Below are 15676 nucleotides of genomic sequence, written 5' to 3'. Positions count from 1 at the left end.
TATTTGACACGCATGCACACACACGCATATATATTCTTTTGTTTATTATTATAGAAGTATAGTCTAACAACAGAAGCTTTCAAACGTAATTTAAATTAATTGTTATCGATTTTCGAACACTGGGCAACCACTAGTAGTCATTAATTTACACTTTATCTTAAATATCACCAAAAAATGTTTATTTTTCTTCAATTTAGGACCATAAAAATGTTAAATTTGTAATTTCGACGCCCACGGGGAATAAAGTGGTACCTAATAGAGAAAAGTAAATTTTACAGGACGAGCAATAAACAGTTTTTCTGTTATATCACGTGTCCTAAACGGGCTATAATATTGTATAATACATCATCATTTTTAGCGATTTTTACGTAACATATAGCCATAAAAATAAATTAAATATCACGTGTACTTTTAAAGTCACTGGCAAAAATGTGTAATACTGATTTTTATATTAAGTGTAGGTATACTAAGTAACAGCTCATAACTATTTTATTTCCGTGAAGTTGTAATGTAATGAAAACCATTTGCGCATGCATTGCGATACAAAAAAAAAAAAAATAGTATCACACGAATCATTTCGAATTCGTAATAAAATTTGTAAATCATGTTTACGTTCTCGAAATCGAAAATTTAGCCAATGATAAAGAACTAATGTACTTTTACCGATCAACGCTTACCGAACAGTGCGGTATCGTGTGTTAGTTATCCATTTTTTTTTACGTTAGGTATAACGGCTTACCAGCTTATTGAGACAGATGTTCGTTCCATATTATATGACTTACGATATTATTATGGGTTATAATTGTGATATGATTTCCGGAAAATAAAAATATAAATTGTTATAACTTCATGGATTTTTAGAATCTTTAAAAAAATCAGAAGATGTATTACGACCTATAGATGACGAAATGTAAAAACATTAAAACAGTGGTAATAACACTTTACGACTTTATTCCCCGGGGGCGTCGATTTATTCTTAAGTACAAATAATGAGGCTTCCTTTTAAGTAATTAAATGAAATGTCAGGATTCTCATATATGTAGATATATACGGAATGTGAGTGCGTGCGGGCGCGTGATTGGTATATTATTGTAGTATAAATTTTGTACTGTATTTTTTCTAGAAACTTCGTTTTTTTGACAATAGAGCAATTATTTTGTTCTTATTTGTTAAAAGACTTAATTACTTTTCTATTTGATGTTATCAGTATAATATTTGCCTGTATAATTAAGAGTATATATATATATATATATAAATTATTAATTTAGAGTATGCTAATGCGTTGAAGTCAATAATATATATGTATATTCGAAAAACAGTTTTATTTTAGCAATTTACGCTCTAAAAGATTTGTATGTTGTATAAATGTCAAATCCGACGAATCTTTTATGAAATGTGTTTAATGCAAAAGTCCACTTATAAGGTGTACGCATGTATGTTACGTAATTTTATGTTTTACCGTACAAACGTGAACTTTGAACAAACAGGAAAACTCACTTGAATTTTTCCTACTAACTACCATATTAACAGTAAGGATCAAGTATTATTTTTATACTTATTTTGTATTATTTTTATGTCGTTTGTCCGGATTGACTGTTATTATATACCTCAATCATTTATTTTTCAATTATTCTTATAACTATGAATAAAAAAGAACTTTATTTCTATGAATTGTGTAGAGAATAATCTGTTTATTTTCTTTAATAGTTCTGTGACTATATTTTGCGTTATGTGGTAAAAAATAATTATAACAAATTATTTGCTGATAACATTTTGTTCGGTTAAGAATCAATAAATGACTATTATAATATGACTTGTTGTAATGTAAATATTTTGTAATTTTTAAAGGGTACTTAGTATAGTTGTGTTATTTATTCATTGTATAAAATGTTAGTTTTATTTTAAATATATGTATTTCAGTAAATTTTTATCACTAAAATGCTATATTATAACAATTTAATGTCCTCTTCTATATGAATTTTGTAAATGTTTCCTTTTTAGAATAATATTTTGATTAATAAGGTTTTAATCTTATTGTTTAAATTATTTTATGTTTGGTACTAAGTTATATTTATCGGTTTTCTGTATATAGAACATATTTAATATCGTACTTATTTGTTTATTTCGTAAATAATATGAATTGTATTTTGACGGCTAAAAATATTATTTATTGTTTTCACAAAAAATTATGACATAATGAAGAAATTTCATGATTTTTGTGATGAAACTTTACAATAACCAAAACGTGGTTATTATTTAGGTATATAATAAATTAAATACAGCAATGATTCAGAATTTGAGAGTTTTCGTGTATTCTATCTAACACGGAAATACTCCCCTCTAAATATCCTGTAACGTCATTTGACCCGACAGACATCGTCATAATTATCACAATTATATGGATATAACGATTATCATAGAATTAGCTCAGACACGTAGGTCAACTTGTATGGCCTACAGCCCCGATCGACTAGAAAATTAAATGTTGCAAATAAGATCATACATTTCAGAAGAATCCATACTTCTAATTGATGAGGCAATTTCTAGGTTCTCAAGATAAACGAAAAAAATTGATTGTTCAAAATGACCAGTCAAATATCATCGTGTGTGCAACGAAGTTTTTCTAACACTACTTACAATGTCCTATAAATTTTATTCACTGACTCACTCACTCACTTCAGCCTATTGCAGCCCACTGTTGGACATAGGCCTCCTCAAGTTCGCGCCAGATAACTCGGTTTTCCGCAATCCTCATCCAGCCTACGCCGGCAATCTTACTGAGATCTTCGGTCCAACCGGCCGGAGGACGTCCCACACTGCGTTTGCCAAGACGGGGTCTCCACTCCAGGACACGTCCTCCGTCGTTGGAGCAGTCCAACCGCCATCGGTCCTGCGACACAGATGACCAGCCCACTGCCACTTCAACTTGCTAATTCTGTGGGTTATGTCGGTTACTTTCGTTATCTCGTAGATAGCCTCATTTCTAATTCCATCTTTGAGAGAAACCCCAAGCATAGCCCGTTACATTGCATGTTGAGCGACTTTAAACTTGTGGACCAGTCTCTTCGTCAGTGTCAACGTCTCGGCGCCATATGTTAACACAGGCAGGGCGCATTGCTCGAAAACGCAAGCATCTCGGAATCTTCGAACTGAAGACTCGGCGAAGTCCGCCAAACGCCGCCCAGCCCAACCGGATCCTCCTATCGGACTCCTTCTCGAAGTTGTTGCGGTCTAGTTGGATGGTATGGCATAGGTAAACATAATCCTGCAAAAATTTCGAGAAAGGTACCATTGACCGATACCGGTCTCGGTATGACTTGGTTGTTAAACATAACTTTCGTCGGGAGGACTCGTTTAGGCTGGCCAGCATTTGGCCCAGCTCATTCAACGTCTCTGCAAAGATGACGATATCGTCATCGAAACGAAGGTGAGAGATGTATCCGCCGTTGACGTTGATGCCTCGTTCCCCACAATCTAAGGTCTTAAAAACATCCTCCAGCGCAGTGGTAAACAGTTTCGGTGATATTACATCTCCCTGTCTTACCCCACGCCGGAGAAAAATGGGTCCTGTTCTCTGGTCTTGGATATGAACGGTCATCGTCGCCGCATCGTAGATATATCTACGTACCTCGATATATCGACAGTCGATATGACAACTCCGCAGAGAGTCCAGGACAGTCCGGGTTACGACAGAGTCGATGGCTTTCTCGTAGTCCACAAATGTGTATTCTTCTGTCTTTCGTATAATGTGCCGAACAGCATGAATGTGGTCCACGATACTGTAGCCAATTCGAAACCCAGCCTGCTCCGGTGGTTGGAATTCGTCGAGTCTGCTGGTAAGACGATTCGTAACGACCCTCGAAAACAGCTTACAGACGTGGCTCAGAAGTAAGATCGGTCTGTGATTCTTTAACAGAGACTTGTCGCCTCTCTTATAGAACAGCACCACCACACTCCTGGACCACGGTGGTATGGTGGTATCCCGGTGGATGACGGCGTTAAAGAGTCTCGCCAAGGCTTTTAGCTTTTAACTCCGTCATCCCCCGAGGCCCTCCCGTTTTTAAGCTGCCCGAGCGCCGCACTAATCTCATCTCCTTCGATGTCCGGGATGTCCTCCAAATAATGGCGCAACAGTGGTGCATGTGGATCTTCGGTGTCCCAAGTCTCAGGCTTGCGTGCGCTCGACGAGTACAGCTGTCTATAAAATTTCTCGACCTCTTCTCGGATCTGAGGGCAAACGTTTTTGGCATCCGCTGTTTTAAGCTTCACAAGAAGGCTTCTTTCTTCCCAATGGTGTTGGAAAACTTTGGACCCCCTATTCAGCTCAATCAGAGTAGCAATCTCTTTTGTGTTGTATATATTTGAGCAGCGGAGGCCTCGGCGTACAAGTTTCCGTATCCTCTTGGAAAGAGCCCTTTGTTCTGGCGAAGCAGCGGGCAAGTCGCGCATCTGCCGCATCGGAACCAAGGCTTCGGGAGATAGTTTTGACTGCTTCGTTGACTTCGTTGGCGGAAAATGTCTGCGACCTAGTGTACACACTGTCTTCACCACGTTGTCTGTCATCTCGTCCACGTCGCGAGTAGATTCCAGCGAATGGAATTGGTTTTGAAGTTCCAGTTGGAACTGCTCGGAGCCACATAGCATTGGGGGCACGTGTAGGTCAGAGAGTAGATTTCATCAAGCGGGCCTTTCCGGAGGCATATATTCAGAGTGTCCCGTAATAGCAGGTGGTCGCTGTCGGTGTTATACCTATTAACCACAGACATCTCTGAATACTTACCTTTTATCCGTTATGATGAAATTTAATCTAAATTTTATTCATATTTCACATTTTAATAATTTTATATTTTCGTTCCATTTTTAAACGACTTCCAAAAAAGGAGGAGGTTCTCTTCGACTGTATTTTTTTTATATGTATGTTACATCAGAACTTTTGACCGGGTGGACCAATTTCGACAATTTTTTTTTTAATCGAAAGATGGTGTGTGTCAATTGGTCCCATTTAAATTTATTTGTGATCTAACAACTACTTTTCGAGTTATATCTAATAATGCGTTTTTACTTGACGCTTTTTTCGTCGACCTACGTTGTATTATACCGCATAACTTTCTACTGGTACTGGATGTACCGATTTTGATAATTCTTTTTTTGTTGGAAAGGGGATATCTCTAGTTTAGTACCATGATAAGGAAACCAGGATCTGATGATGGGATCCCAGAGAAATCGAGGGAAACTCGAAAATCTGCAATAACTTTTTACTGGGTGTACCGATTTTGATAATTTTTAATTTAATCGAAAGCTGATGTTTATTATGGGGTCACATATAAATTTTATCGAGATCGGATTACTACTTTTTGAGTAATCTTTGATATCGCGTAGTTACTTGACTATTTTTTCATCGATCTACGTTATATTACTCGTCGATGAAATTGAAGTCGGTTTTTTTTTCGTTTGCGAGCAAACACAATTATGTTTAATAGTCTATACAAAATGTTACTTCTCCAATTTTTCATATGACATCAAGTAGAATTACTATTGGTGATTACATTTTGTTGATTTTCCAATATTTACATTCCGATTAATATTTAAATTAGTTATACTGAAATATTTTACACTATGTTTTGAAGCGTAACAGTTATATACGGGGGTAGATGAGACTATTTTATTTATAGTCTTCTTATACGTTTTGAACCCTTGAATGCACAAAGTAAAATTAACACCTGGTTATAAATTTTAGCCATATTAAAAGTATTTTTATAACATAAGATTTACTGTACTATTTATTATTTAACTGTTCTTTATATTTTTCAGTCTTCTCTTTTAAAATAAAAATCTTATCAGGTCACACTTACAATTATTAGCCTATATTTCTAGGTCCCGTACAAATATTCTGTACCTACTTGCACTGACCACGAAATTGCCACCGATAATAGATAAGCATTTTGTAAATATAGGTTCATATTTAAAGCAATTTGGCAATAGTAAATAAATAAGAATATCTCCATAAATATTCGTAAAATGACATAGAATAATTAAATAAATATAGTTTTTAGGAGAATATATCTATGTACCTAAACGTATAAAATAAATGTGACATATTTTTTTAAATAGTCCGCAAGTACTTAAACTTTCTATCAAAGTTAAATATCGTAAAAATAGGCGTTTGTAATTTTAAAAATTGAAATTATATATACAAATATTAAGAACATAAAAATTTAAATGAGAACAAAGTACTTACTTATAAATTTTAGTTCGATTTATTTCCAAATTCATATTAAAGACATTTTAGTAAGTTAATCTGCCGTAAATCTTATTATCGAGAGAACTAAGCGTTATGTACAAACTAGCGTTAAACGGCTAATTAATGTCTTATAAGGTACTAGAAAACTATCGATAATAATTCTATTTTCAAGACAAACTGTCCGTAGAAAAAACATTGGTAGATGTGTAAACATAGCGTAAGTGAAAACAGATCTGTCTATCATTTGTTTTAGTAATATTATAGATCAGAATTTAGCTATAATTTTCTTTGTAATGTGATAAACTGCATTTAATAAAACTATTCACATAATGCTTGTTTTATTTCACGTACTTTATATATACAGGGTTACAGGAAAAGTCGACCTAGATCCGTTAAGGGCGTGTAGTACACACCATTTCTGAATGATTTCACTATGGAACCCCCCATCCTAAACTTAACCGTTTTCGAGATATTCGAGTTTTAATTTTTTTTATGAAAATGCCCAATTTTTCGGCTATTGAATTGAATATTTTGAATTTTTTTGACTCTTATGATTATTTTTTTGGTTTTTTACATGAAGAATGAGATGCTTAATGACCTCAATGACTAAAATTGCACGTAAGTTAACTAAATAGGTCGTTGTAGACGATCGAAACTTAAGAAAATAAGTACAAAATATAAAAAAATATTTTTCTTTTCTGGATATCTCAAAAAATTATTATGGCACTTGCTCTGCAGATGTGCTTAAGAACATCTACATTTTATCAGCTATCCAACGAAGTATAACACTCTAGGTTATTTACTAACCTCAAAGGTGAAACTTAGTTTCTAAGGCTACATGGCAGTCAGAATAAATAGCGCTTATTTAATTAATTTGACTTAAGTTCAGCATCATCATCATTACAAGATCGTCGGTGATTGTAGTAAGCTAAATGAAACAATAAATCAGTTCAAAATAACATTTATTCACCTAATGTTTTTGAAGTTCATGTTCCACGTGTCCACCTCTATTTCGCACACATTTTCTCATTCTTTCACGTAGTCCACTTTTCACTACACCAATGGTTAATGTCCTTCTTATGTCGTCTTATGAGAACTTCCACTGACGATATGGGGTTGGGCTCACTGTAAACGAGGCTCTTCATGTGCCCCCATACATAAAAATCCATGGGGGTCAGATCGGGACATCTGGCTGGCCAGGGTAAAGGCCCACCTCGTCCAATCCATTTGTTAGGATAGTTAGTGTCCAACCATTCCCTAACGCTTCTTCTGAAATGAGCAGGGCAGCCATCATGTTGAAACCACATGTCCCGCAGTAATTTTAATGGGAGATCATCTAGAAGGTCACCTAAGTCACCTCTTAAGAAATTTTCATAAGTATCACCATTCAGATCTTGTTTTTGCACATTATTTTTCTCACTCTCACCTGCATAAATCTTAAGTTGTCTCGCTCACACGCACCGGATTAACTTGAAGGACAATAGCCGACCTACGTTAGACCTACTACCTGAACCTTTTGAACTATATTTTTTTCTATGAGTTTAAATACAACCCTAGGTTGTTATACCTCATTGGATAGCTGATAAAATGTAGATGTTCTTAAGCACATCTGCAGAGCAAGTGCCATAATAATTTTTTGAGATATCCAGAAAAGAAAAATATTTTTTTTATAATAAAATATTAATATTTGTACTTATTTTCTTAAGTTTCGATCGTCTACAACGACCTATTTAGTTAACTTACGTGCAATTTTAGTCATTGAGGTCATTAAGCATCTCATTCTTCATGTAAAAAACCAAAAAAAATAATCATAAGAGTCAAAAAAATTCAAAATATTCAATTCAATAGCCGAAAAATTGGGCATTTTCATAAAAAAAATTAAAACTCGAATATCTCGAAAACGGTTAAGTTTAGGATGGGGGGTTCCATAGTGAAATCATTCAGAAATGGTGTGTACTACACGCCCTTAACGGATCTAGGTCGACTTTTCCTGTAACCCTGTATATAATAGCTGTGCCCGCGTTCTAATCAGTGTCATAAAGTTTTCCCGGCAAACTTTCAGTGAAACTCTCATCAAAATCGGCTTAGCCGTTCCGTAAACCTTCCTCTTGAATTGCATGAAAATCCGTTCAGTAGATTTTGAGGGAATCGATCACATACACTTTTGGGGACTTTGTTTTATAATACACTAACTGTTGCCCGCGACTACGTCCGCGTGGTTATGAAGATATGTATTACTATCAAGATGTTTAACGCAAATTATTTTTTATATCAGTCACTTGAAATGCTTATCACACTGAGTAACTTTTTAAAAGGCACAACTTAGTATAATTTAATAGTTATTTTTATAAAACCTCTCTATAGGTACACCACATTTTTAGTTTTATTTTCAGGCTGCAGTATAAATAACCTATCAGGCGAACTTATAGCTGCTCTATATGTTTCATACAAATTATCAACCCCAATTAAACCCCCGTAGCGGTGGTATATCGCAAAATCCGATCTTAGCGGACGTCTACTATAATCTACCTCCCTGCTAAATTTCATCTTTGCCCATCCTGGATGGATGGACCATCCAGCGGTTTTTGAATTCTCATGATGATTGAGTCAGTGACCTTTCTCTTTTATATATAAAGGACTTTCATACAAACTTTTAATCCCCGTTTTATCCCCTTATGGGTCGAGTTTCGTAAAATCCGTTCTTAGCGGATGTCTACGCTCTATAAGGAATCTACCTGCCAAATTTCAAGTTTGCAGGTGTTATAGTTTCGGAGATTTCGTGATGAGTGACCTTTCGCTTTTATATATGTATATAATATAATATATATATATATATATATATATATATATATATATATATATGAGAAGGTTTCTTAATAGTGTGACTTCAGCAATACGACGTCACTATCTTCAATATAATAATTTTCGTGCTGTATGTCGTGATAATTCGTTTCGGAATATAATTGTGTTTGCAAACGAAAACAAAAAACACACATCAACAGGTAATACAACATAGGTAGATTAAAAAACAGTCAAGTCAACAGACATCAAAGGTTACTCAAAAAGCACTCATCATATCTCGATTAAATTAAAATGGGAGAATATGACAAGCACCAGCTATCGAATAAAAAAGGAATTATCGAATTCGGTAAATCCCAGTAAAAAGTTATGAGGTATATAATACACCGTAGGTCGACCAAAAAATAGTTAAGTAAATACGAATTATTATTTAAACAAATATTACGATTGCTCAAAAAATACTAGTAACTAGTTTTATCACATTAAACGGGACCACATAACACGCACTACCTTTGTTTTTCAAAACTTGTTTTATTTATTTATATTAATATTTTTTTACATATTTTTTTATTAATTATATTTTCAGCTCATTTTCGCGATCTTTACGTGTATAAGCTTGACTGTCTTTGTACTATTCTTTTAATATGTATTTCAATATGTACACAGGTAATTATTAGTTTCAGACTTAGTAATACACTTCGAAATTATAAACAACTAATGAAACAGTAGAATAAGCATAACTAAGAGGCTTAAAAAATTGCATTTCAACGCTGTAAAACCACAAGTAATACGTGCAATGAAATTAATAAAAAAGCTAGTATTTATAAATTTGTTTTACATCGGTATAGTACAAGATAGGTACTTAATGAAGAAATAAGATTGTCAGATAGTTACCGTATCTACTAAACTTCGTTTTTAATTTTTCCCAAGCCTGTTCATTTCTCCCTAATTCGCCCTATCTTGGTTTCAGTTCAGCCTAATTTAAGTATGAATGGGAACAATCTATATTTGGTTAAAAAAAATGTACAATAATATATTTTATATACCGTAAAACATGGCAACTTTGCCCTTGAGCGTTGACTTTGCCCAGTTGGGTATTTTTTGGAAAACTCGACACATAGCTAATTTGTCTGTAGTTTGAAGTATTTTTATGTCTGTGATAGAAACTTAATTATTTTTCTGACAACATTAAGTGATGTAATATCACCGATGTCACTTCAGTTGCCTGTAAGAACTTGTAAAAGTTGGTAGTGTTTTTTCGCGGGCAAAAACTAGTACAAAAACTTTGCCAAAAAGTAATAGTTGCAGTTACAGCAGGTAAATATTTTTTTTGCCACCGTTAGTATATATGAAATGATTAATATACATTAAAATAACACACAATAAATCTTATAAAATCATAAAATACGTTGGTAGGCAAAATCACATGCACGATTTTGAAGCATTGTTGACGACATTGCCCACCAATTTTTTTTCTGTAGGGTTGTCTCCTGTAATTTATTTTTAAAGAACATGGAACAAAATGTACCCACCTCGTAGCAAATTTAAATTGATACCATTAGAAAGGTCTTTAAAAATATATTTTTTTGTTGTATCGGAGCAATTTTGTAACTTGCGGGGGAAAAAAGATATTCGATTTAGAAAATACCGATAATCCTTAGTAAAATCCCCACGCAGATTTGACGTTTGTGCGATTTTATCCGTTAGGTACTTCGAACTATTATGCGCTAGCATCGGTGTGTCCTTGTTAGCATTTAGTATGTGCGTGCAGGCATCGAAACCCAAAAGACGTTGCTTTCGCCATCAGTACGATAGAATCTACAGTTCGAGCCCGATCATCCACTTCCTGCGCATGGAAGGATTCACCGGTTCCCGAATCTCAGCAGAACAGGACCGGACCCTGTACCTGTCTTTCACTCAAAAGGAGAAGAAGGCGTTGATGAGTCGGGGGTATGGTGCCGGGTAGGGGTCGAGAATCATGACAATCCACGAGGCGCAGGGACAGACGAGTAAAAAAGTCATTGTTGTCTAGATGAGGGCGGAGAGGCTCCGAATCCATGACAGTGACTCACAGGCGGTGGTTGCGGTAACTAGACACACAAACAGTCTATTACACCGACGACAAGGGTGACGCGATCTGTCACTTCGTCAAAAAGGTGGTGGTGGCAAACCGAAAACAGATCCTCGAGCACAGCCTCAAAACGGCGATCCATAATAGGGATACTTGCGTTATTGAGGATGTACTCGCGAAGCTGGCAGCGGATGCGGTTTAAGAAAAGTGAGTGGAGACGCTGTCAATGCGGTAAAGCGACATTAATAATACATTATATAGAAATAGAAGTTAGTAAATAGGCATATTTCCTATACATTCATGGCTTTTATTTTCTATTAAATCATAAAATTTAACAAAATTTTTGTACTACATGAAAAAGTCGTCAAGACTTGTGTTTGAGACTGTTCTTTTAATTATGTTAACGTTAAGCCAAAATCAATGTATAGGACTATAGATACTAAATTACAGTGTCTTAAAATAATGTCGCAAAATATGAAAGCACATCTCGAATGTATTTTGTGTGAAAAATCAATAAAACTACTATTTCTTTCAAATTTTTCGCTGTGACTGTCTTGGCACATTGAAAATTATTTTGTGATCGTATGTAAAGTTAGTTAATTATAAATATAAATCTTTATTACCATGACACTATTCAATTGTACTTATCTATCGGCATCTGCAAATGCCAAATACGGAATATCTGATTCGTATCTTGTAAAGTATTTTTTTTTTAAATCATAACTTACCTATATTATTTACCTATGTGACATTTTCATCAATAAAACATTCCACATTAAAAATTTTTGCAATTTAAAAAATGTTTAAAATTTAAAAAGTGTATGTTGCATTTATTCAATGGTGACAGCCCTTGGACATTGATCATTATATAGGAAAAATGTTCTAGAAGGCTTTTTGACTTTGCCCACTCAATTTTGAATAACAACAAATATGTTTATTGATCTCATAATTTGATACTTTACTACATTGCCCTGTATTTATATTTAGCTATTTTTAAAAAAATGATACGGCTTGTAATTTTAGAAATATTTCAAGTTGGCAAAGTTGCCAAGAACCTATGATTTTTTGCCCAACACTTATAATTGTATTTTTTACCAACACGCATACATTTTTAAGGATATTTTAAGTAATAAATATCGAAACATGAACATATAGTATTTTGTGGTACAAACACAATATTAAATACATTTGCGTTTTCCAAAATAACTCAACTAATGCAAAAATATTTTGATTTTTAGGGCAAAGTTGCCATGTTTTACGGTATATATTCTTTTGTTATAGTAGTAAAATATTTATAAGCAGTTTCAAAAGGGAAATAGTTCGTTATTGTTTATATTTTCTATGATAATTTAGAAAATTCTTACGAACTTCGAAATCGTGCCTCGTTTTACAGCATTTAGAAGAACTAGAAGTGTTAATAAATTTGTTATTATCTATGATATCCCGTTAGAGTTGATTGGCACAGACAAGATGAAAAATTTATGATACTCTTTGCTAGCTAGCTACATATATTTAAACGATATATATACTCAGTATATTCAATGTACTCTGTGTATATACTAACTCCTCTTGGACCTCGGACTAAGAATCAATCTGCAGCGTGACCAGATTTAGTAGATTTCTCCTTTTTTGGTAGATTTTGAGGTACCGGTAACAGTATCTATAGTCTGTTTTTTTTCGCTACGGACTAAATTGACATAAGCGGTGTTGCTAGTTTTTTGCGAATCATTAATAGTGATATGCCACTACCGTAACTTTACGTAATTTACAATCGAGTATCGTTTTTCAGCAATAATTACAAAAACGTATCTTTAAAACTTTAGAATGTGGCGACAACCGTAATGTACCTATAGGCATATCTATATATGTACCTGTATGGCTAATGTATAGATATGATAATGAAACACATTTATTTTTTTAATATTTATTAATCTTAGTAATCACATGCAAATTAAGGCTATGCCTTAGATTAAGAACTACAGAATTATGGGGTTTTGGGGGATGGAGGGTAGAGAGTGGAGGGAGAGTTACACTAGGTAACACTGCCATCATTCGGAAACCAATGGTTATGGAGATATCATGGAGATCTATCTATCTCAGTCTATGCTGTCTTTGTCGTTTATGTCAGTTCGTATCGTATTTCAACAGTTTTTAAAACACATTCGTTTTTCTTCGGCGTTTCGGTTGGAGATTCTGTTCTCTTTTCGGGGTATACATATTTGTACGCGTTCATTATCATGTTTTTTTCACTTTCGATGAAAGAAATATTCTTATGTCTTTTTCTTGGCGAAAAGTTTTCTTCATCGCGTTTACGCGACAAAGTTGAGGGCTGAGCATCCAACACAATAAAAATAAACAACGTAACAAAAAAATGTGTTCATGTACTTGTGTACACAGTTAAGAAGTGAAACTTCTTTATGACCTTATTTTTCGAAAAATGATCTACTATATTCAACTTTACAGAAATTGGATATTAAAGTTAAATTAGATAAAATTTAACAAAAGGCTTTTATTATCATAGACATGAATACAAATAATACAATTATTTCATTTTATATTATCACTACTAAGATTATAACAGCATTTCATTAATTGTAATAGAATTATTACTATCATGTTATCGTTATTATATATTTTTGTTATTAATAGCTTATGGTAACTGAAATATGAAATATATTGTTTACATTCCACAAGATTCAGTAACCAAGTAAAAACTCCATTCGAATCAACCGTGGTAGATTGAAAGATAAGAAAAAGATGGTGCGTAACGGAAAAATGTGACGCGTAACCGAAAAATGTGACGCGTAACCTAGCGAAGTTTCACTTCAACAAACAAAACAAACAAACTCAAGGAAAAGGAAACAAATAACACGTGAAATCGCATACTACAACGGGCGCATTCAAACACTTCAGAGGTTGAAGGACGAATGCCATGTATTCAAAATAGCGCCATGTTTTCGTTTTTTTATGGCATTAGCTACAGTCTATCAACCAATTTCTAACTTGTTATTGCGTATTCTTTAACAAAAAAGAAATAATTTTGTATTTACTCCGTATAATGAGTAATTAAAATTGAAAAAAAAAAAATTATCTGTGATGCTCCATAGTTACCATGATTTTTTAAAAGATTCGTCAAATAATAATAATAAAATTATGTGGGAAAAGTAAAAAGTTACGATTCATAAAACCGGTATCGTAAGTACAACGCTATTACTAAAAATCTGGTATCATTATTTCGAAAATTGACATTTGCATGTGTCAATTTAGTCCGTAGCGAAAAAAAACAGGGTATAGTAGGTAAAATTTTTTGGTATATTTTGGTTAGAATTCACGCTTTTCAACTATTCTGCTACTTTTTTTTCTTCATATGGCAAACCTCTCGAAAAAATGCGGGTAATCTTCTTTTCATCGAATGGATTGTAACTATCGCTTTCTACTATTGTTATTCGAGAGGGAAAGCTGTTGGAGGAATCCCACATGTATTAAAAAAAACTGATTAGGTAGGTTTGTCATTCATTTTTATTATTTTCGTAACCGTTCGTGCCAGTGATGTTTAAGTTACCGATTTACCGGTAGAACCCCCGATTTAATGGGTGAATAAATACCGATAAAATGATTTTAGGTTATAATTTTTCGAATTACTCCATTTTAGCACATGAAACTTATATTATACGAGTTTTGAGGTTGTAACACTTTTTGTACCTAAATTTAACTGTACATAAATGGTACTTCCTGGATTCTTGGTCTTTGGAATGTAGGGGCTTCCCACAGTTATCAATTCTCAGTGAAACACAAAAATGCAATAAAAAATAGAATAGATTAAAGATGTTAAGAAATGGTCCATTAATTTGATTCGAAAATATTTTCAAATAAAATTAATGGACTCAGCTTTATTACAATGTTACTCAATATAAATAAGAATAATTATAACTCGATCACAATTTAAAAATACCTATATTTCTGTAAATTTTAATTTTACATTGGCGCAACGGTTACAGCCATGGATTGTGTTTGTTGCGCTGGTGGTTGCGGGTTCGATCTCCGCACATGACAAACATTTGTATTGGCCATACAGGTGTTTTCCGTGGTCTGGGTGTTTGTGCAGTCTATGTGAGACTCCCCACCGTGCCTCGGAGAGCACGTTAAGCGTCGGTCCCGGTTGTTATCATGTACACCTGATAGCGGTCGTTACTCATAGTAGGGAATATATCTGTCAACCCGCATTGGAGCAGCGTGGTGGATTAAGCTTTGATCCTTCTCCTACATGGGGAAAGAGGCCTATGTCTAGTAGTGGGATAGTACAGGCTGAAGCAGTAACATTGATTTATCTAATTTATGGTATTTTCTTTGTTCATCTTATTGCTTCATCGTTATAATCAAGAGAACAAATATGCTTCGTTATTGTTACACAACAGCGAAGACATGTAATAGATTTTTAGTATTTTCTCATTCTTTTTTTTTCATTCTCTTTTTTCTCATTCTACCGAATTTAGTAGTTTTTAACCTCCACTAGCAGTAGATTCGTTAAATGAAATCTGGTCACACTGCTAATCTTGCTCTTTGGT

This window comes from Melitaea cinxia, chromosome 8 (assembly GCF_905220565.1).
Source record: "Melitaea cinxia chromosome 8, ilMelCinx1.1, whole genome shotgun sequence".
NCBI classification, from domain to species: Eukaryota; Metazoa; Arthropoda; class Insecta; order Lepidoptera; family Nymphalidae; genus Melitaea; species Melitaea cinxia.
Note: the sequence above shows the minus strand (reverse complement) of the source record.